The 23,577-nt window shown below is 39.1% G+C and overlaps 1 protein-coding gene across 1 annotated transcript in view; it reads right to left on the bottom strand.

Moving 5' to 3' along the window:
- Positions 1–23,213, bottom strand: part of MUS81 (MUS81 structure-specific endonuclease subunit) — a 597,219-nt gene extending 574,006 nt beyond the window's left edge. The window contains exon 1 of the mRNA XM_044060324.1: positions 23,069–23,213. The gene's annotated coding sequence lies outside the window, so the exon portion shown is untranslated. The remainder of the gene's footprint in view (positions 1–23,068) is intronic.
- Between the last annotated feature and the right edge of the window lie 364 nt (positions 23,214–23,577).

Here is a 23,577-nt window from a genome sequence, read left to right as displayed (position 1 = left end):
TGAAATGCCTCTGCCATATTAACACATACCAGTGAAGGCTTTTGCAAGTATGCACAAACACACACACATATACATATGTCAGAAATTTATGACAGTACTTGTAAATATGCCCAATAGCACAACAAGTTTCTGAATAACTGACCTTTACGAAATAAGTCTCCCGGGTAGACAAATACTCCTGAAATCACTGTACTGTAAGAAATCACCTCTTATCAGTGTAAGAAACATTTCAAAATAACTGCAGTGTGCAAATAAACCGGGCAGAAGAAGCTCAGAGTAAAAAACATTTCAAAACAACTGCACTTTGTGAATAAACCATACACAGCACACTGAAACTTTCTCAAAATGGCTGTACTTTGCAAGAAACACTCTGTAATGGTGGCACTCTGCGAATAGACACATCCAGCACAAAAAACTTTTTGTAATGGCTGTATTTTGACTGCACTTCATGAAATAGTTGCACTTTGCCCACAAAAACTCTCTGGAATAAATGCACAGTAATAAGCACACACTGTATGCACTTTTTCACACTTTGAGATATTTTGAACTCCTCTAGTTATGCCCCGAACGGCTTCAATCAATGTGAAACAGTAGTTTACGCCAAAACACAGTAATTTGCCAAAAAACATGCAGTCGCCTTGTTTTATTTATGCTTAATGTGCCCTTTTTGCCTTTTATTATATTTGTTTTGCTAGTTTAATCTTTGTTCATGCCCATTATACTTTTCTTGCACTCGTTTTACTTTAAACATGCTAGTTTTGCAATTCTGATGTAATTCCAAACCCCTTATGTGCTTTTCTGATAATCGTTTGATCAGAAATCTTAATTTTAAACATTATGTTTAATTAATAAACTTTTTCTGCCACTTGCTTGCTTAATAATGTAGTCTATGCCCTTGTAAGGCTCTGTTTCATCTTTTTGATAAGATGAATCATTTGTGCAAGTTTTCATTACCTTTAATTCATTTCTAGGCCTATTTTGTACTCTGCTCACTTAGTTTTCCTTCAGTGTTAACTCTGCACCTTGTATCTCTGAAAAGCAGTCTCTGGAATCCCACTTCTGACACCATGTTGCTCATCTGGTCAAGATAAAACAGACTAACATCTGTGGGTTCTATTCAAACAGCTTTACTATGTACAAACACATCAGGATTGAGGCTCAATAACTTTAACTTAGATAAACTTATAAACAAACTAGTTACCACACTCATACATGCTCAGTCTCTGGCTGCACTCTCAAAATGGCATGGAAGCTAGCACGTGCCTACTATTTATATGCACGTGCTGTCCTCGAAACACTTCTTAAAGATACAACACACACACACACACTGTTCTCCAGTTTTGTTGTGGTTAGTATAAAAAAGGTAACAGCCTTAGACAATCATTTTGAAATAGTTTGTTTTGACACAGGTTGTCCCTTCTTACATTCACAAGAAATGAACAGTTGATCTGATGATCTGAAAAATTTAGTTCTCAAGATAGTACCAGAGCTTTCCGTGGATATCCAGCTTATGGAGTATCCTCTCTCATCTTTAGGTTCAGCAAAGAAAATGGGAAGATGGACAGCCTGGGTTAAAATAAAGTTGAATACTACTTTACTCCTGAAAGAACCCCTGTGGAAAATGAGATATGGTTGACTCACCAAAACAACGTGTTAACTCAGACATCCTACTTGTAGAGGTCAAAGCAATCAGTAAAACTGTTTTCAATGTTAAGAACCTCAACTCAGCCAGATTAGCTGGTTTAAATGAGCAACTGTTAGGTCCTCTAACACAACATTAAGAGTCCAAGGAGGGGGCCACTGGTTCTCTCTGATGCCTCTTACATAAAACCCCTTTCAAAAACATTTTGAAATGAAAATGCATTGAAAGAGGAGAATCCATGGGCAGATATACTCAAATGGCCAACAAATGAACCTTGGCAGAGAAATAAGAAAGGCCATATGATAGCAACTTATACAAATATTTTACAACAAGAGAACAACTAGCATTGAATGGCTGCTGGTTATGTTGTTGGCAACAACAAGAAAACCTTTTCCATTTGCTAATATGGGATTTTCAAGTAGCAGGCTTTCTTTCCTCTATTAGTACTTCATGCCCATCCTCCGTAAGCAGGTGATTAAAAGGAATTAAGACCCTATCATCCAGGCAGTCGAATGAAGTTGATTGGTGTCAGGTTGTATCAAACATCCTTGTTCTTGTGAGAGCAGATGTAGTCTGCGAGGAAGCTTGTTATAATTACCCCTGGCAATTTCCAAAAGAAGGGAGAACCATGGCTGCCTGGGCTAGAGCAGAGTCACAACAAAGATCTTGGGGAATTTCTATTCAATTTTCAGAAGTACGCTGATATTAGAGGAAAGGCTGGAAAAAGCATACAGGAACATTTATGTCCAAGGAAAAGAAAAGGCCTTCTTAAATGCAGTCCTGGACAGAACAGTCTTCTAAACATGTCAACCGATTGTTCAGGGAGGAAGCAAAGAGGTCTACTTGAGGAACTCCCCACAGATGGATCAAATCTTGGAAGATGCCTCTGATCTAGTTTCAGACTTGTCTGAAGGGGGTGACACAAAAGTGCCTTGGAAAATCAGAGCCTCTAAGGGTCTGCTCTTATACTGCTCAGCTAGTCAGCTACAGACCTTTGCTCCAACAAGTAGCTGCACAGTGAAAGTGTCTGTGAAGCTATAGCCCAAGCTAACATGGCTTGTCTGCAAAGAAGGTATGACCTGGTTCTTGACATACCACATCACTGTGGTATTGACTGTAACAACTTGAAGAGGATCCAGGGACCAAAAGATGACTCAGACAGAGTGGAGTGGCTTGATCAGGGCAAGCTTTTATATTTATGTGCTTGTGTCTGCCCTTGGTGTCCCATACACCTTACACTTTTATCCCTCCTGAAACTGCTCCCCAAACAAAGTCAGAGGTGTCTGTGCTGACTGACTGCTTAGGAACAGGGTGGAAGGAGGGAAGAACTAGATTTATACACATATGCTGTCTCCACCAAGTGATTTCCCTTCTGACAAACCCCAGCACTAGGATCTGAAAAAACAAGGGGTGTTTGTACTGGGATCAGAGAGACTTCAGATACCATTGTAGCTTCCTCATGAGGAGCCTTGCCAGGGATATCATGACAATCACAGAAGCCATGAAACCCAAAACCCTGAGGTATTCCCTCACGGTGACTGAAGCCCGAGTAGAAAACCCTCGAAATAGATCTGTGGAAGAAAAGCGCTTTGAAATGTGGTGGTGCCTAGTTGACATCCCAGAAATACAATCCTGCGAGGAGGAGTCAAGAAAGACTTCTGAATGTTCTCTTGGAATCCCAACTCGTGTAAGAGATCTCTCACAGAAGAGCAAGAGATTCCCGACACTTCAGACTCTGCAAAGACAGAACAGTCTTCTAAACATGAAGTAGATTCAGACTTTCTAGAAGAAAAACAGTTACCAGAGAGAGTAGGGAGCAAAGACTCAGTCATTTTTTAATCATTTCTGCAGCAGAGGGAAAGAAGAACTTAAAATCTAATTTTAAAAATACCTGGGAGGTTCTGAGAACTCAGCCATGCAAACCTCCTCAAAACAATAAGTGGCCACAGCTCTGGAAGAAATATCAGTCCTATACACACTAAGTAACATTGGTTTGAACAACAGAAGAAATTAATTTAAATCAGATGTTTCCTCTCAAAAAGAAAGGGAAGATAGTAAATTCCTCATACTTTCACAATTAATCAGAACAAACCTTAACATATAAGCCTGATAATACAAAATTCTGAAAATCAAAGTTACAGAAGCATACACTTTTTTTCCCATACTTTTCAATAATGTGCCCATCCATATCATAAAGAGTAGGATTGGAATTAACTGTTTAGCAGCAGAGGGATTAACAAACTATAGCAGCTGGATCAGGTAGGAGACGTGCATGAAAACTTAAAAGACTGAGGAACTTTACACATCCTGTCTTTTTAGGGGCAGTTGGCCGGCTGACTGAAAAATTACAAGCAGTAACACACACATCCTCCATTGCTGAGGAAACTGCAGGAATGGGTGCGGGTTCTGAAAAGTCTTCTGTAAAAACTTTTAGTCTTTTCTGAGGGACTGAGAAACAGTGTTCTCCCACAGAAAACACTAGGACAGTCTAGAAATAGTCTCAGAGAAAGAGAACCCCCATAGGAAGAGTTAGAAACTGAGCTCTCCTATGAGTTTGAATCAGAAGTCTGAGGAAAACATTCTGTGTTTGTCCCTTCATCCTCCTATCCAGATTCAAAATCTTGAATCTCTTCAGGAAAGGTAGTACCCCTCTTTCTTTTCCTAGAAACTACTGTACAAGAAGGATTAATAGCCTGAATTAAAACCAAAGCCAGAATCAGTAAGATACACCTACCTTAGAAAATTTGAGAAGTAGATGCATGTGTAGTTGTCTTTTTCTTTTTTTAACAGGAAAAATGGGACCAACATTGTTATTAATGGCAGCAGCAGCTTCTCCAGAAATGGGCATAAAATTCTAACAACAGGGAAGTCTTGTCTGCTCCTTCTCCCAGGATCAACAACAGCGTCTCTCTCTCTCTCTCTCTTGCCCATTGAGGGGACTTCAACAACCATAGAGGACGTGGCTAACCCCTGGTCCATCATGGCTGTACATTCAATACAAGAAGGATCTGGGATAAAAGATGAATGGTTCAAGGTATAACTAATGGCCACAGCAGAGTCATCCACCTGCAGCTGAGGCAAACTGCTAACCTGCTGTGATAGCAGAGGCTGTTTAACTTTGTTTTTTTTCTGGTTGGAAAAAGGACCGACCATGGGACTGACAGACTGTTCCTTGGTCAAGTCGAAAATGGTACCTCTTTCATGGGGAAACAAGTCTTTAACTGTCACTTTTTGTTGTTGTTGTTCTCACAAACCATCTTATAGGTTCACAGATTAGTACTAAGCTAACTGCCCTTGCGAGCCATTTTAAGCCTAGTCAATTATCCCTTGTGAGAATCAAACCCTGCACCTTGTGTTTGCAAGGCAAACACTTTAACCATTTGGCCACCCTCCCCTCTCACAGACAAATACAGTAAAAAGCTCCTTAAAACACTTTACCAGCCACATAAAGTAAAATAAACAATTTCAACAAAGAAAAATAGTTTTCAGTTGCTTGAAACAACTTTTAAACAGATAGGAAAAAAACAGTACTCTTTGTTAAAAGTAGAGCACAGTCTTGTTATACCCTGTTAAAATACAAACTCCTAGCTTTAAAATAACTCTACTAAAGAGGAGAGAATTAATAATAAACAACATATTAAATGGAAGTTTTTCCCCAAAGGAACTTATCTGCCCAGCAAAGGAACACCACAAGTCAACAGTCGATCCTTGAAAGCTTCAGAAGTGCATACCCTTCAGCAGCAGTAAAGTTCTGAAGGGCTTGTCACCCAAACTTGTATTTTAGTCAGCTCAGCTCGAGCTGCCAGTCAATTTGAGTACATGGAAGGTGCCCTGAAACTGGAAGCTGTCTAGCTGTAAGGCTACGGGCAGTGATCAATATGATGAACATCCTGCCATTGCCAGTTACAAGTCTGCAGACTATCTGGTTCAGTAATGAATTCTGTATTGGCAATACTGCTTATATCTGAAACCATCTGGACACTTCACAAAACTGCAAGCAAAACATGTAGCAGCACTGGAACAAATGCACTCTAATGCATCAAGTGCCAAGCAGTACATATAGAAAGATAACCACCAATGAAAACTGCACAGTCCTTTCAATACTCTTTCCATTCTGACTTGGCCAAGAACAACAACCCAGCTCCTTCCCAAAAGATTCAAATTTTTAACTTGTAGAAAGGCAAAGGTAAGGATAGCCATTCACTGAAAAATAGTCCAGCTGCAGAGAAACTAGTGTGTAGGAGGAGGAACACCTTGGCTCATCATCATGGCTACAAATGAAGCAGCTATAGGGTACACGGCTGGCAGCAAGAACGACGGACATGGAGGTACTCTATTGTTGTTTGCCATCTGGTTACACACACACGTCTATGCATAGCATATATGTAATACATAGAAAGGAAGAGAAGGGATATGTACCAAAACCAAGTAGTAGAAGTGCCCAAGACAACGAGATTATTCCTGACTCTTTTGCAGAAAAATGGGCACAAGATCTTGAAAAAATAAAAGTGAACCAACGGAACAGAGCCAGATAGGAATCACACTATCCTTATGTGAAGGTACACAAGTTTATGCGTGGCACTCGCTGAACGGCTGGATCAGTCAAAGGACATTCAGGTAGCAAACACTACGACCACCTGATAGGGAAAACTTTCCTAGGCATTAATTCTACCACAGGGCAGCATCCCCACCCCCAACCCCCAAATCTGGACTACTTCTACAGGAAAGATCCCTCCAGCAGAAAACTGCTACACCAAAAAGAAAAGATCTCACTTTCAAGAAAATAAGGAACAAAGGCACATCAGGTATAAACCAAGAGAAGGAGAACAGTCAGCTGTCAGTGTCTCTGTGCAGATGTGAAAAGTTATTTATCCTAACAAATCAGTTGGGTCCACCTTCAATAATCTCGGATTTAAGCTGCAGGTGTTAGGATAACCTGGCAGACAACCTCCAAAGCTGCCTGAACACCCTCTCATTTCTGCTACACAATGCACTGCTATATAGTTTCTTATTCTGGTGCCAGTGAAACATCTAAAGGAAAATATGAAAGAAAAAGGCAAAAAAAGAGAAGATAAAAGATAATATACTCCCCTCTCCACCAGTTATGTTATCAAAGATGCACCCTTTTTATTACACAGTTATCAAACACTCAGAATTTCCTTCTCCAACAGTTTAGATAAGGGGTTCTATCTTCAATAACCTCTATACAGAGTCCCTAAATAATCTTCCTGGGTGGCCATTCTCATGGGAACATTCTTCTGACAATTCCAGCCAAGAAAGAGAATGAAGGAATTGCATCCAGCTTTACAGTCCCTTGCAAACGTGTTCAGGAAGACCAAGCTGCTGTAGCGTGCCAACATCTAAGATGGGATTACAGGAAAAATCCAAAGAAGTAGTGACTTCTACAACAGAATATAGTAGTACATGCTGCAAGCAAAACCTACCTACAATTCTTAAAGAAAAGGCTGATCCGGGTTTGTCAAGAAAATTACAAAGTCGTATTTAACAAAAGGACACAAAGCTGTTCATCTTTCCTGACTGACTTTGGTCTGTCCACAAAGTCTAAGCTGTCTGTGGATGCCCATAAAGTGAAAATATTCTTCATTAAAACACTGTGAAGTGAAAAAAAAAAAAAACACAAGCAAACTGATAAAGTTAAACATTGCTGTAACATATGGGCATAAATTAGCTCCAAAATCAATCATATCCATAAGAAAAAACAAATAAAGTGGTCTGAAAAAAAGTGTCTGTAGTCTGGAGGCTCTCTTAGCAGAAGTAACAACTACAAAAAAGATCTTCCAAAACAAGAATTTCAGACTGGATGAGGCTACAGGTACAAAGGGTAGAACATTCAATTTCTTGACTTGCCTGTAAATAAATACCCTGAGGAGGAAATGGGTCACTGAATGGGGTTCTGACCAAAGGTCTCATGCAAGAAGGCCTTGCTGACCTTCTCTTGGCAAGTTTTCTACGTAGACAGCTGTTGGGTAGAAGTAATGACAGACTACTATATGTTGAGAAAGCAATTTCTATAAAGGCATGTGGGTCTGCATGAGATTTGCTTGAAGAGGTGCTAAAGAAATGTCTTGAAAGATCAAAGCCTCAGAGATTTGTGGCAGAAGCAGAGAAAAAAAGGGGTAATCATGTCTGCCTAGGTAGAAAGATAGCAATAAAAATCATTTTGTCTTTGTGTAGTCTGGCTTTCTGGATAACTATCACCATCAGAGGAAACTGAGGAAAAGCATGACACAGGCCATTTAACCTAAGGTGGGCTAAGGTTGTTGTTGTTTGCCTTTTCTCGGTTAGGGATCGCCACAGTGGAACTCCGGTCCGCTAATGATTGGCAGTAGATTTTTTATGGTGCCGAGTTGCCAGCCCGACGCCCAACCTTCAATGAAGGCACGCCCATTCACGCATGTCTTTCGAACGCCACCCTACTGCGGGGAGGACATGCAGACTCAGGTATTCTTTCTTAAACTTGTGGGACATATGATACTGGATAGAGAGGCAAAGGGGTCACACACTAGAAAGCCTCACAGATGAAAGAGTTTTTAGCACTGCCTGAATGATAGATATAAGGCATGCTAATCTGTCCACTATCAAATTTGCCCCTCTAGAATATGAATCATTACCTGAAAGCAAAAAGGACTTGGGTCCATTGCTACACCCAAAGAACTTGAGTCACAGAATGCAAGAGAGCGTTCCCCCTCACTTGCTAATATGCCAAACTACAACAAAAATGTACAACTGAATGGAAGGGTACAAGACCAGAAGTCCTGAGACACGTTTCTATCAGTATTACTTATGAGAACTGGATGATAAATACTGTTTGCTTCAGGAACAGGAGCCTGTCCTGCAACATAGAGGCCTGAAAATTCTCTAGGTTTAGGGAACACCTGATGAAACTAATAATTTATCTGAGAAGAAATAACACTATGATGTTCATTCTTTATTTACTCAGTCACTCGTTAATGATGAGGTGGGTGGGTTGGTCCTTGGGCTCTTTTCAGCCATGACCCATGTAAAGAAGGCACAAAAAGTACAAGCAAAATATTTAAATGTAATATTTCAAATATTACACAGTCCATAAAATTGTTTACACACAGCTTTTGCATAGGCTAAAATCTTCCGTTGTCCTACAATCTAAATTTATTTAAAGTATCAAGGATTCATGTAAGAGCAGCAATACCTGCACAGAAATATTTCTACAGGACAGAAATGGAGTCTTCACCAAAATACCTTTACCAAGGTAGGGAAAATGTTGAATCAACAAAGACTTTGATAAGCTCCACAGATGTGCATTTGGTAAACATATTGAGGGAGAACACGAGTCTGTATGGAACAGCCTATGAACTAACAGGGACTGCCGGTTACCCGGAAACACAGAAATATCACTGATGACTTTTATTGAGACAGACATCTCCTATGGACAGACATGCAGGAATATACTGTACTACGAGAACTAGAGAGATCTCAGAACATAAAGGAACATACAGTATGCCACTGAGCTCCCAAAGGGGCATGGTTTTCTTGTGACCAAAAAAAAAAATCAAAATAATATTCTAGGCCTTCCTTGCTGAGTGAGACCTTCTGTATGGCCCTTTTTCAGAGAAGATTATGCACCTTCTTCCCTCACTTCTATCTTTTGATAGGTGATCAAGTATCCCCTGACAATAACCTTTATGATCCATGGCTCTCAGAAGATTTTTCTTCGCATTGCGGAAAAAGGGAGATTCTCCATCCCCATACCCCATGTGGGAGACAGCTGCAAGGAGTCATTGCTTTCCATGGGAGACAGCTGGGCAAGCAGTTGAAACTGCTGTGATCACCATGAAATTGACAACAGCCAAAGGCCTGTCATGGACCATAGCCACTGTGCTAAAATTCAAGGAAGCCAAAGCCTGAGTGCTGATTTTTTTCTTTTAAAGCATCCCACCAGTAACTCTTCCACAGTGTTGTGCAATTCATACTCCTCACATATTAAAAATTTTAAATCACTACAAGTACAAAATGTTGGTTGCAAACACAGACTTTCTGATTATGCCCATGGCCAAGAGGCTTTAATCTAGGGAAAGAACAGCAGGGTTCTCACAGCTTGAGCCCTCTATATTGGCTGACAATGAATCAGTGATTTCCAGTACGACATCCAGTTAATACCCCACTGGACTGCCATCAATAAATGTGAAATCCATCTATATCCCACCAGACTGCCACCAGTTAAATGTGATGTCCCTTACTATCTTGGGTTAGTAACCAAGAGCTTCAATCCTCATTACTGAGTCCAATGTGAGACTGTTACTTAAGCAGGAGTAATATTTCACAATTTTCCCTAAAAGCACAACAGGAACACACTCAGTTTGGGACTGGACTGTATACTTCTGTCCAACCCTAATGCAACTCCTTACTACACACTTCAGAGCAATGTGGCCCAGTTTAAGACCTCTGATACACTCATACTCAAAGTAAATTAAAATCTCACACATCCAAACACTTCTGGGAAAGCTTGACACAGCTTTCCAGCTGTATCACCTCCCCAAAATAATGTGGTAATGTGCCAGAGTGTCTTCATGCCTTTCTAAATGGATGTCCAATTATGAAAATGAAATATCAAAGTAAATGATAGCTATGACCAGAAATGGCCATGCCTTCGAGGTGACCTGGGGAGTATCAAACAGGTATAAGCATTCTCTAATCTTTAAAGAAAAAAAATATTTCCGGTCACAATGTAAAGTAATGGAAAACATTTAATAATAAGTAAAATGATCACAAACATGTAAATCAATAATTTTCAGTAAACACCAGAATTCAATCACCAGAAATGTAAAATTAAACTGCAGGATAGAAGTGCATCAGTCTGGAAAAACTCTGTCTGAATAACTAAACTTTCTTAAGCTAACTAGTGAATACTGTCCCTAATCTAATCTAATACAAACAGCAAGGCAAAGGCAGGCTTACAGTTTTTGGCAAGTTCTCTTTTTTTGGATATCACTGAACAGCACTGCAACTCTTCACAAACTGTCCAGCAACTGACTAACTGCATCAGCTTAACAGTTTCAACTGTCTTATTTTAATAACGGTCAGCTGTTTGAAAAAGTTATTTTTCCTGTCAATCAGCTGTTCAAATAATCACCCAGGAACATTCCAATGACATCACCTACTGTTCAGCTGATTCTCCACAGTACTTCAGAATATCTCTCCCAAACATGCACAATTAGAAATGTATCAAAACACTAACATTCTTTAAACATTCTGTTTAAACAGGGAAATATTCAATATATTAAATACTTATTTACAGTTTCACAATTAGACATGCTGGCATACATGTTAATCTGAGAATATACACAATTCTCCTGCCAGACATGCTAACACAGATGACCGTGTTTCATTTTCTTCACATCCAGTTTAGAAGACTATGCCCAGACTAAACACTCCCCCAATGGCCAGATGATCTGGTCCACTTTCTTTGGTACAAAGACTACAAAAATATTCTTGCAACATAGAGGACATCCACAAGGGAAGATCACTTAACAGGACTGGAGGAAAGTTTCAGGTCTTCTGTTACCTTCTGCAGCTCAGGGTGCCAAACTCCACCTCTGTAGCATGATTTGCAGGAACTCTCCAGATTTAAAAATAATGCAGAACACAGGGGGAGATGGACACATCTTTATCATTTAGAGCTTCAAAAAATATTAGCTCTGGTTCCACATGCTTTGATTTGCAGAAACATGTCACTTGAACTTTGCCTCAGCCTCTGAAAACTTGACTGGCCTTTTGGGAATGGCAACATCAAGAAAATATCTCAAGGGAGAATGGGGTATTTGTGCGGACATTGTTTGTCTGTAGCACCAATCTAGAAAATAGAAAAGTGGGAGGACTACTGTGCACACACAGGTGGTCCCAAGAAGCTTCCCTATAGTATGCAAGTCAATTTGCTGGGAAATGGGAGCCATAAAAGGAAAGGATGACACAGACTCTTTGTTTGAGGGCAAGGCAGAAATACTTGGAAAATTGACAACAGGGCTAATAAGACCAAAATAACTTTTTAAATGAGACCAGAAATATAAATGCCAAGTGTTGATTCTGGGAACAGCACTGAATTTGTGTGTGTGTGTGGGGGGGGGGGGGGCTCAGGCTTACGGGTACCAAGGCTACTGCTGGAAAGATCAGCATTGGCGCAACCAACACCCAGGACACACTTGTCCAGTGTTGTAAAAGCTGGAATCAAGACCTATCAGCACAAGAGAAAAAATGTCAGTATGAAAGAAACAGTGAGACTCTCATGTTGACAAGGGTCAAGGTTCTTAAATATCTCACATCTAACCTTCTTAAAAGTAACGGCCAACCAACTGTAACCTATTCTGAAAAAAGCTGGAGATCTAGAGACTGCCTCAATGGAGCCAAGATTTTATGAGTAGGGCAATGGAAGCATTTGCATTCCCTGGCAGAATAATAAGGATAATTAGAATGACAGAGGAGGAATCAGAGGTGAAAATTACAGTGGGGTAGTTCCCCTCGGATGAGTTCTGTTTGAAAACAGGAACCAAGCAGGGATGTTCTCTTTATTATATGCGTTATATTTACAACCATTGGCAAAGAAAATATGTGGCTCAGAAATTCAAGGATATAATTGGTATGGTAATAAAAGGAAAGTTGGCTTTATTTACAGATGATATTATTTTGTACTTGATAACCAGAAAAGGATATTTCAGTGTTGTGGAACTGAGACACTATCAAGTCTTTCTGGAATACAAAATTAATGAAGATACAAGTACCCACACTTGTGGGGACATGATAAAATGAAGTATTTAGAAGTATGGGTTAAAAAGAATTCTGTTATGGCAGCTAAGGATATGTGAAAAGAGACAAGAGATAATACAAAAACTGGAAGTTGTTTTCTGGCTATGGATAGCAAGATAAAAGCAGTGAAAATGTTTTAGTCCCTGTAGTTTTATTCACAGGTCAGATTTTTTTTTTTTATCAACCAGAGGAGAAGTTGTGGATAGCAATTAATAAAGAGTTGAAGGATTTTATCTGCAAGAGTCAAGTCGGATAAGTTGATCCTCTCTACAGAAAAGTGGTTTGGGATTACCGGATTTGGAAGGAGGGTTATTTCAGAGCTACACAGTGAAGGCTCCTACACATAGTACAAGCAGAAAGCTATAATTCACAGTGGAAAGGAATGATGATGAGACGGGGAGAAGCTTAAGAAACAAGGAGTGACTGGGATTTTGGATACAGATCCTTAAGAACAATAGCCATACAGATTATTATAGTCATAAAATATCAGAAGATATTCAAAGAACTAAGTCAACATGTGACTGGAGAAAGGAGATTCTCTCAATAGGGATGACTGCAATTAGGGGTACAGAAACCAGCAAAGGAAACAAGGTATTGGGAACAAATAATTAGAGATGGAAAGGTAATAGAATGGGAAAAGGCCAAGAATACGTTTGGACTGCAGGTTAGAGACTGCTTTCCTTATCAAGGGTTGATATCAGAGTATAGGCAAACGGAAAGGAATAGGGGATCCTAAGTGAAAGACCAGCATTGGTAGAGTTTTTAGTATAATCTAGGACAGAAGCGAATGTTAAAAAAGGGATAACTAATATGGCATATAAAATATTGCATGATAACTATAGGAATCAGAGGAGGTTAGAAAGGATTGGGGAAGAGAGATTGGATAAGCAATTCACAAATAAACAATAGGTGCATATATCTGTAGCTCCCAAATATGAAAAAGTCTAGAAGATTTAGGATCTTTGCTTAGAAGTGTTTGCACAGGTATTTTTATACCCCAAGCAGATGCCAAAGAATTTTTCCTCAGGTGAATTGCAAGTGTTGTAGGTGCAATGGAGAAGAAAGAGTTAACTGGGAACATATTTTTGTGTGTGTAATTAATTGGCAAACTTAAAAAATTCCCTGCAGACTTCTTTCGTCTTTTTCCCGGTTAGGGCTTGCCACAGCAGATCACCTGTCCGCTCATGACTGGCAGTGGAGGTTTTATGTTTATGGTGTCGAGTTGCCAGCCCGGCGCCCAACCATCCACAGAAGGTACACACACACGCTTAGGGCCAATTTAGACTGTCCAATCCACCTACAGCATGTCTTTGTGATGTGGAAGGAAACCGGAGCACCCAGTGGAAACCCACATGACCAAAGGGAGGACGTGCAGACTCCGCACAGAAGGCACCCCAGCGGCACCCCAGCAGAGGATCTACTCTGTCATAAATACCGGGTGACCAAGTTGGTGTAACTAAGAAAATAATTTTTTGAGCTTTGATACAAAACCAGAAATGCCTAGACATAGTAAGACCTTGCTGAGTTTAATTCTCGTGGCTGCCAAAAAAGCAATTCCTAAAAAATGGAAATCTAAGTCTAAACCAACTGTACTGGAAATAGTTAATATAGTAACAGAGAAATAATTGAAGTGGGATGGTCTGAAAAGGGTAAGAGCAAGTTACAGAGAAAAAAATGGTAACTGGGAGAACAATACATGCAGAATAATGTTTTGGAGGAGGAATGAGGTTTAAGAGAAGGCAGGAATTGAATGAGCTACGTAATGTTTGATGGACAATGACTGACGTGTAATGTTTGCAACTGAAAACATGTCAATATGGTTTGTTTTCATTAATATAAACGTACTATTACCCATGTCATAAGTGATAAGTCAATAAAGATGTTTCTTGTTCAAACAAAAAAAAAATACATCTACAAAAAATGCTTTGGAGGAGGAATGAGGTTTAAGAGAAGGCATTAATTTATGTTAATGTTGTTTAGATTACACATCACATATACTGCTATACATCGTATAATGTTGGTAAATGTGAACTTGTTAACATGACTTGATTATTTTTTACATAAATGTAAGTTTGCCTATATCACAACTGATAATTCAATAAAGGTGTTTAAAAAAGTGCTTTTCTCACGAGCCCAGCTGTTTTATATTTATATCTTAACATAAGCATGATCAGAGAATACTATTGGGCCATCTTCTCCATCCCTAAACATATTCCCTGAAGGTAAAAATTTTATCCAGACTAGACCATTTGCCCAATTTATGGCTAAGATGAGCATAACCTCCCTCTCCACCAACCTCATCCCTGGGCTATATTAGCAGCTATGCTTAGCATCCTGAAAAAAGCAATTTAATTGCTTTTCTTTACCTCTTAACTTAAACATATTTCCAGACATCACACCTCATTAGGACCAAAAACCATGTTCCAGTCTACAACTAATATCAACATTCCTCCCACAAAATTCATCACTTTTAAAATCCTATCTTGGACCTCCCTAGAGCTGGCCCTAGGAGGAATGTACAATGTCACTTTTGTTAACGTCAGCCTTTCGCAAATAATTTTCCAGGCCGCCATGCCTCCAAGCAGCTCTTCAGTTCAACCCTCTTACGTGACAGATAATTTTTTATCCGGCAAGATCACTACTCGCTTCTTTCATGCCCCAGTGAGGGCCTGGGGAGAAAAGTTGTACAGTTAGTACAAAAACTTTACACAGCAAAATAACAGTAGACAAAGTATAAAACTGAAAACTTTCCCAGGACTAAACTGATTACGTACAACATACACAGCTTAACACAATATAAGAATGCAAAAAAGAGTAGCTATGAGGAGCAAGGGGTCAGGAAAAAGTAGGTGGAAGGGGAAACCATAAGAGTGGGACAATACAGTAAGTGGAGAATGAGAATTTATTTATTTTATTTTACATTTGTTGACCGGGCTAGTCTTAACTGGATATATGTCCATTTTCAGTAGAGGCCCGAGTAGAAAAGCTCTGAGAAAAGAACAGTTTATACAAAGAATACAAACAGCAAATAGATAATATATTCATAGAAACATTTTGATAACTATACATTCATCTACACTTGTTATTTCAGCAGCAGTAAGCAATTAGGGTAACAACAGGAAGATTTTTGTTTCAGTTATTTGGAGCAACAGTTAGTATAAGCATTAGTCAGGTAATATATTATGTTGAGGAACTTGACCCAGCACAGTGATGGGTATGAAGAGAGCAAAATATATATATATTTTTAGAAAAGATAAAAGATTTGGAGAAAAAAAGGCTACAGGTAAGGGGAGATCGTATCAGTCGGGCTTGTTGCATGGGCAAAGCCATTGGGATTTTAAGAAAGTTCTTAATTGGTTCTTGAAAAGATGGGTGGATGTAGTAGATGCTAGTATAGTTGGGAGTTTGTTCCAAATTTTACCAACCGAGTTAGAAAACAGACAGTCCCCTAATTTATTTTTTAGATTTTAAGGTGGCTACCTGTATCTTATTTGTGGAACGTAGGGTTGGAAAGTTTTTATAAGAATTGAGGAGGTTACTGAGTATAGACGTATTAGTGGGATGGTGTAAGATCTTGTGGATAAAGATGAGTTGCTGAAAGAGAAGCTGATTCTGTATTTCCAGCCAACCTAGTAGTTTTAGATTTTGGCAGTGGTGGGTTCTAAATGGGGCACCCGTGGCAAATCTGGCTATGTTGCTGTAAGAAGTTGCCAGTTTATTTAAATTACTTTTGGTTAGTTTTGTGTAAATGGGGGAGGCGTAGAGAAGGGTAGAAATCAGGTGAGTTTGAACAATAGTAATCTTGGCTGAGGCTGTGAGAAATGGTTTGAGTCTATAAAGGAAACCAAGTTTTCTATTAACAGATTTAATACTTAGGTTAATGTGTGTGTCAGAGTTGAGATTATTATCTATTGTTACACCTAGGAGTTTTGTGGTAGTGTCAGGAGTGATTACAGTGCCATTATTAGATGCAAGTAAGAGACTGAGTGGAGGGGTCTTCTGGGTGGGCGTAAACAGTAGTAGCTTTGTTTTTTTAGGGGTCTTCTGGGTGGGCGTAAACAGTAGTAGCTTTGTTTTTTTAGGGTTCAAGAGGAGACACCGCTGGTGGAACCATTTTTCCACTAAGGTGAATACTGTTTGTGTCTTGGAGTTCAGTTGGAGAGGAAGCAGCAGAGATTAGCATTGAATCGTCAGCATATTGTATGCAGGTAGCTTGGGGAAGGGAGGTTTTGAGATCATTAATGAAAATACTAAAGAGAAGTGGACCCAGAATAGATCCTTGTGGGACTCCAAGAGTGATTGGGAGCTGGGTGGATAATTTGTTCTCCCAGAGCACTGCTTGATGTCTATTTTCAAGGTATGAATGGAACTATTTTATTGCTTGAGTATCAATTGAAAGAGATTTGAGTATATTAGTTAGTAATTGGTGGTTCAGCATATCAAAGGCTTTGGAGAAGAGAGCAGGTTACTATTTATGTTTTTATTAATGCAGTCAGTAAAGGATAGGAGTGCAGTGGTAGTACTGTGGAAAGGCCTGAAACCGTGTTGGCAGTCCACTAATAGGTTGTTTTCAAGGAGATGGAGTAGTTGATGGTGAATACATCTCTCCATAACTTTTCTAGGGGTGAGAGGAGGGCTATTGGGCGGGAGTTTGAGACTTCATTTGAGTTACCTCGAATTGGATGCAAGGTGGAGTACATAAAATATGATACATTATCACTTGGACTTCACCACAAAGTTAATGGCAGAGGTGGCTGCCATGTAATCATTATGCTGACAGTGAAGTTCAGGAGATAACCTTAAATTACCTAACCACCACAAAAAAGAAAAAATATATATATTAAAAAGCAACTGATCCCTTTCTGAATATTTTCCGGACATCTTTTTTTTTTTTTTTTTTTTTTTTTTTTTTAAATGCATAGAATTTCCAAGCTCACTTTGGAGAGGTAAAACCCAGGTCTCACTGCCTAAATAAATAACATAACTATGCTATCACAGTGGTCAGTTTTCATCTGTAATAGAAAGCCAGTCCATAAAGAATAACTGGTCATATGCAACACAACTGAAAAGTGACCACAACAGCAAAGATCCAGATGTTACCAAACAGCTGCAAGAAGGGCAAACTCGGTTATCTAGGCCAACTGTTTATAACATGCACTACCTTACAGGTTCGTAGGATGATACTAGGCTATTGGCCCGCAAGCCCTTAATAAGCCTAGCCAAGAATTCTGCCCATGTTCCCACAAAGTCAGCAACTGTTTCCCCTGTCTAGCAGGGACACAAGGTGGGATTCTAGGGTGTATTTTCTGTTTCCCCTCCAGTCGTCCAGGTTCCTGTTAAACAAGGCTAGAGAGGTACTTTGCTTGATGGGAAACACACATTTAAAAAAAAAGGGAAAATTAAAGCAAACAATTCTTAAGTCTAACAAGAAAGCACTGTATATCGGCCAGAAAACACTAAGGGTATATATGGGATTCCTCTAATATGGTCAGCAATTCTGAGTAGCTGCTCTGGCTAAAACAATAATCTCTAAAAATATAAACAGAAGCACTCACTGCTAGAAAATAATAATAAACTTTACATGAACTTTTATTAGACTGTTTCCTTAGCTAGCTAACCTACTTTAAGTACTTTTTTTGCCATTTAAAAAAATGATTTCCACTACTTAAACTTCTTTAAGAACCAAATACCACACAGTTTATTAACAATGTTCCGATTCCCATTTAAAAGTATTAATTTCCATTTTCTTCCCGCCTTCAACTGCATGTCTTCGATGTAATATACAAGTCGATATCTAAGACGCATGCAGAACTGTACAACTAATATATTATGTAGGTTGCTTTCTACATATACTTTAAAGCTATACTACAAATACATCCATATTGTGTTACGTAATTAATTATATATAAACAATTACAAACATGCATACGTATATAAACAAGTGTATTAACAGTGATCACCAACTTTAATAAATAACACAATAAAGCTATGCATGTAAAATGGAGTCCCAATTCGCACTGGCTCCAAGAAATGAAGTTTATGGCACTATGAATCAGTTCCTCTGGCCACTGCTGTTTATCCTGTACAGTGATACAAATACGATAACTAATAAAGATCATAAGAAAATAAAAAGCTTGCTAAAGCAGTTAAGTGCAATTTACCACTGCAAGAGAGACTGTTTAACCAAGCAAATGGTCCAGTTTTAGGACTAATTCTAGAAGCAACATTTAATCTTCCCTACTTATGTCTTGTTTAGTCTGCTTAGCTCAGTTTAAAGGCATGAAACGCTGCTTTGGAATGTTGGTCACGATAATGCATGAAGTCAACATTCTCTTCTATTGTGTTGGTAAAATGCACATCGATGAAAATAGATTCATTCTACATCCAGGGAATTCCATTAAGAAACTGGCAAGAATAGAAGACCCTCTAGTAAATAGGATATTATGAAGAGAATGCTGAAGTGGCAATCAAGAAACCGTTGTAATAAAAATCTATAAGCAATATGTGACTTTTTTAATTTGTGTGTGTACAGAAAAAAGGTTCATCAGAAAAATGTTGACATTATGCTAATTTCTTTTCAATATAATTTTAATTATTTTCAGGACAGTTTTAAAGGGTTGTTCATGATGTAAAATGATCAATACATTATGATGCATGATCCGAATGTAAATAAAATACTAATATGTTACTTTCTGCCATAACTGCCTAATATTGTCGTGATATAAGTAAATGTACTGAGTAACTAGTACTGTTTTCTACCTCTATAGTTCTTACATCTTGTTTACATACTCTTATGTTTAGAATAAATGGAAGGATGGTCCATTAACTACCCTGTGTGTTGGGGGAACAAGGCTTTTAAAATATACAGATTACGACACAGGAAACCTCCAAACACTGGACCCAACCCGATTTGGCTTTGTCAAGGGCAGATCATGCCTTCTGAATCTGGCAGATTTCTTTGAGAAACAAACCAAGGCCATGGATGAGGGTAAAACAGTAAATTCCACTTACCTCGACCTGGCCAAGGCATATGACAATTCCCCACTCAGGTATTACAAATAATTTACAAAAACTGGGTATAAATCCCTTAGTCACCAGATAGATAGCCAATTGTCTCAGACACAGGACACATGGTTAAAATGAGTGAATCCAAATCCAGCATGAGGCCCGTTACTAGTGGTGTGCCATAGAGTTCAGTACAGAGACCAAAGACTGCAAGCTGGGGGCGATCACTGAACCCCCCCCCAGCGATGTAGACATCCTTCAGGACAGTCTAGATCAGACAAATGATTGGTGCCAGAACCACGGCTTAAAGCTAAATGTGAAAAAATGCATCATCACACCTTTTGGGAAGTCAAACACCCCTGCAAATTCCAGCATCAGTAGTATATCACTAAGGGTAGACTCAGAGGTGAGAGATCTAGGTACACAGATCAACAGTAGCCTGAATTTCGACTGCCATGTGTCCACAGTTGTAAGGAAGTCCTTCTATGTGGCACAACTTATAAGTAAAGGTATGACATTCAGATCCAAGGAGATTATAATCCTGCTGTACTCAGCCTTCATCAGACCAATGATAGAGTACAATGCGCCATTTATCATGTACTTGACTAGGCACTTAAAGCAGTTGGAATGACCTCAAAGATTCCTCACAAAGAAAATACAAGGTGTAAACAACATGACCTACGCAGACAGACTAAAAGCCCTATTCCTTTATTCTGTCTCCCACCGACTATTAAGGGGTGACCTATGCCTGACCTACAAGACACTCACAAATCCAGCCCTGATGGAGCTGCTACACATTCACAGGTCAAACAGAACAAGAGTCACCCAATCTAGGGATCTAAATTTAGTCAGCGACTCCAACAAATCATGCCAGACAGACAGATGCGCGTCTCAGAGATTGCCCCTTCTTTGGAACAGGCTTCCTATTCACACTAAGCAGAGCCCTTCTCTGGCCCTCTTCAACTGCAGTTTTGATCAATGGATGGGAAAAATCGCAAATTTACACCTGGTGTAGTGCCTATGTTCCTTATGGATAGGGGCAATCTGTAAGATACCAAAGGTATAGGTACAAACCTATGCCATCCTCTTGCCCCTAGGGGCCATATATTGGATAAAATCATGTTATACTGCCTAGACTTATTAACGGCTCTTAAGCCATTAATCTGGTAATCTCCTATGAGCCTATGTTAAAAAGCCTTTCAGGTGTGTACTGCATTTCTTTATATCACAACCAATGTCCAGGGGAGGTAGTTTACCTATGACACTGCTGGGCTCCATGCAACTGTCAGCATACCTCTCAAATGTCACTGATATTGCCTCATATTTTTGCCCTATCCCTTGTAAAATTTTTGATTTTCTGGTAAATTACTGATAATCACAGTCGGTCAATAATGCCAGAAATTAAAGTTTCATACTTATTACTGTAAAGAAAATGCATGATGATACAAAACCTGTTGTTCTTTAACTTTTTTAAAAATGAACAAGAGTAGTATTTTAAAATGTTGCCCCTCCCCATTATTTTAGGCTTTGTCCAGAATTCCTGAGCAATGATAACGAATACTGTACATTTACACAAGTTTCAGTCATGAATGAGGCAAAACAAAAACACATGCTAATTTTGCAATGAGTGCACTACAAGGTATTTACTGTGCCGATATAAACCATAGCTTCTACTATTTTATTCATTTGCTAACCATCTAAACTTACTATGCATACACACTTTTCTGGGAAGAACCTAGAGCACTACGTAACTGCATTGCTAAGAGTCAAAAAATAGGTACATGGCGATTGAAGAAATCAAATCCTTGGGCTACAGAGTAAAGGTGATGCAACTCATGGCCATCACCCTTAGGGGCACAGTTACTAAACCATACCTTCTCAACTTTCCAGATTTTCACAGAATGCCCACATTTTTGCCTCATATTTTTTGTTTGCTCCACATAAAATCTGTGGTTTTCTAGTAAATCGATGAGGGCTGAAGTCACTAAATAATGACATGCATTTGAGTTTCAGATTTCATATCCTTCAGAAAATGTATACTAACAGAAATCCTGTTATTCTAACAACTTTGTAAGTTTATAAGAACAGTATTTAACATTTGGCCTTATTTTTTGCCTTTGCCTTTGCCCCCCCCCCCCCCATTATTTTTGGCTTTGTCCAGATTTGTTGCACTAAGAGGTTGAGAGGTATGACTGGAACCATTACTCAGTAAATCACAGTAAAGCTGTCCACACAAATCAGCCTGTGCTACGTTACATGGTATTTCATCCGTCTTATGCCACCATCCATTCTATACCTCTCAGTTGTCCCCAGTTTTGACTCAGATTTTAGCAGTTCCTCTTAATCCATCCTAAAACTGGTGACCTTTGGAGAAAAGGTAGTGAATTATACTTAATAAATCCATCCATCCATAGCCTTTTCTCCCATTTATGCACATTGGGTCAGGATGTCACTTCATCTGCAACAATCATCTACATCCAAGGTTTATACCACCTGTATGTCTAGCCCTCCCACAGTTGTGCTTAATAAATAATGAAGATAATTAGAGTTATAGATTTTTTTTTACTTCAAAAACGATAATAATTCACATTATATTATTCCGTCAATGTCTCAAGTTAATAGTACTAATATTTTAAGAGAATCCCCGATTATTGCTAGATTTGTCCCCGACTGGTTGAGAACCATGATCAATTCATATTCTGAACTGTCCCTGATTTTGGATGAAAAGTTTAGCTCTGTCCCTCCTAATTCCTCCCTAAACTGGTGATTTGGGTAGAAAAGGTGAACAATTACACTTGGTGCATTTTTTATTTTGGAAAATACACGTCCGTCAGTTGACATTCTCTTACTCTGTCAGCTTCTAAAGTCAACAGTGCTAATTTTCGATTCCACATGTAAAAGGTTGACAGCAAGGCATACGCCCTCACCCTAAAATGCTCAACACTAAGTAGGGTCACCACCTGTCCCTCTTTGTGCAGTTGTGCCCCACGGGGGGGGGTTTAAAAAATAGGACATGTCCTGAGATTTTAGGACGAACAAAATATTGCCTATAGTGAATCTTTGTAACCCCCCCCCCATGCGTAGTAGCAAATCTCAACCAAACCCCACTGATCACCCCACGGGGTGGAAGGAGTCAGTATAACCATCGAATGTCCTACTTTTCTTTAATATGTTACAGAAAACGGTTATTTTTGTAGCTGAAACACCTAAATGCTATACAAAGAGCATGGGAACTCAAATACTACAAGAATAAACTTGTATTTAGGCAAAAAAGTGAAGTTAGTTTTTTACTGGCCGTATGTATGTTTGTCCTGCAAAATCTCACGTTTCTACAGAAAATGCCCCATGTTGGGCATCCGAAAAGGGGCGATTAATCTTCGTCCTGCAAATACATCTGGAAAAGAGTCAGTTAATACAAGCGGCATATTCTTTAGGAAATATTTACTTTTGCCAGCCACTTGAATCGTACCAAGACTTGAAAAACCTTAGTTTTCTACAGTGGCCACCGTAATGGGGATTATCAGAGACAAGAACACTGCACACTTACTAATGCATATGTTGCATATTACTCTTTCGTGAAATGAGCCAGTTTTAATAGCTATCAGCCATCGTAAGTCCACTCACCCAACAGATTAACCCTTTGGCTGCTACAAAAGCCATCGGTGTTGAAACGGAACAAACCCCAACATCCTCCAAATAAACTTATAACAACGTATCTCTAACCCATATAAACTTAAAAAGAAACACTGCAGGAGGAGAAAATAGCCAAATCTTATTGGCTACTTCGAGCATCTCCGCCATCGTCTTGCCACACCTAGAGATTTGGATTGGTTACTGTGTTGACAAGCACAAACATTGGACCTATAAGACATGAAAAGGAGTGTGCGCGCTGTTATCACTATTTTGCATGACAAAAGTAACAAAAACGACTAAATTAGAATGTTAGATCCATATTTTATCGGACTTTCAAACCTACTTTACACGCAGTTTTAGGCAACATAATTTCTTCCTTCTATAAAACAAAAGTAACTATATAGTAGTTTGCCTTAGTTGACCCTATCAGAATGTAAATATTTAACGTCATACTGTGGATGTCAAAACTCGGAACAGACTTTGACATTCGCAATGCTTAA

Source organism: Protopterus annectens, chromosome 2.part0 (genome assembly GCF_019279795.1).
Source record: "Protopterus annectens isolate FY-2018-M chromosome 2.part0, PAN1.0, whole genome shotgun sequence".
Taxonomy (NCBI): Eukaryota; Metazoa; Chordata; order Ceratodontiformes; family Protopteridae; genus Protopterus; species Protopterus annectens.
This window is presented reverse-complemented; position numbering and strand designations above follow the sequence as displayed.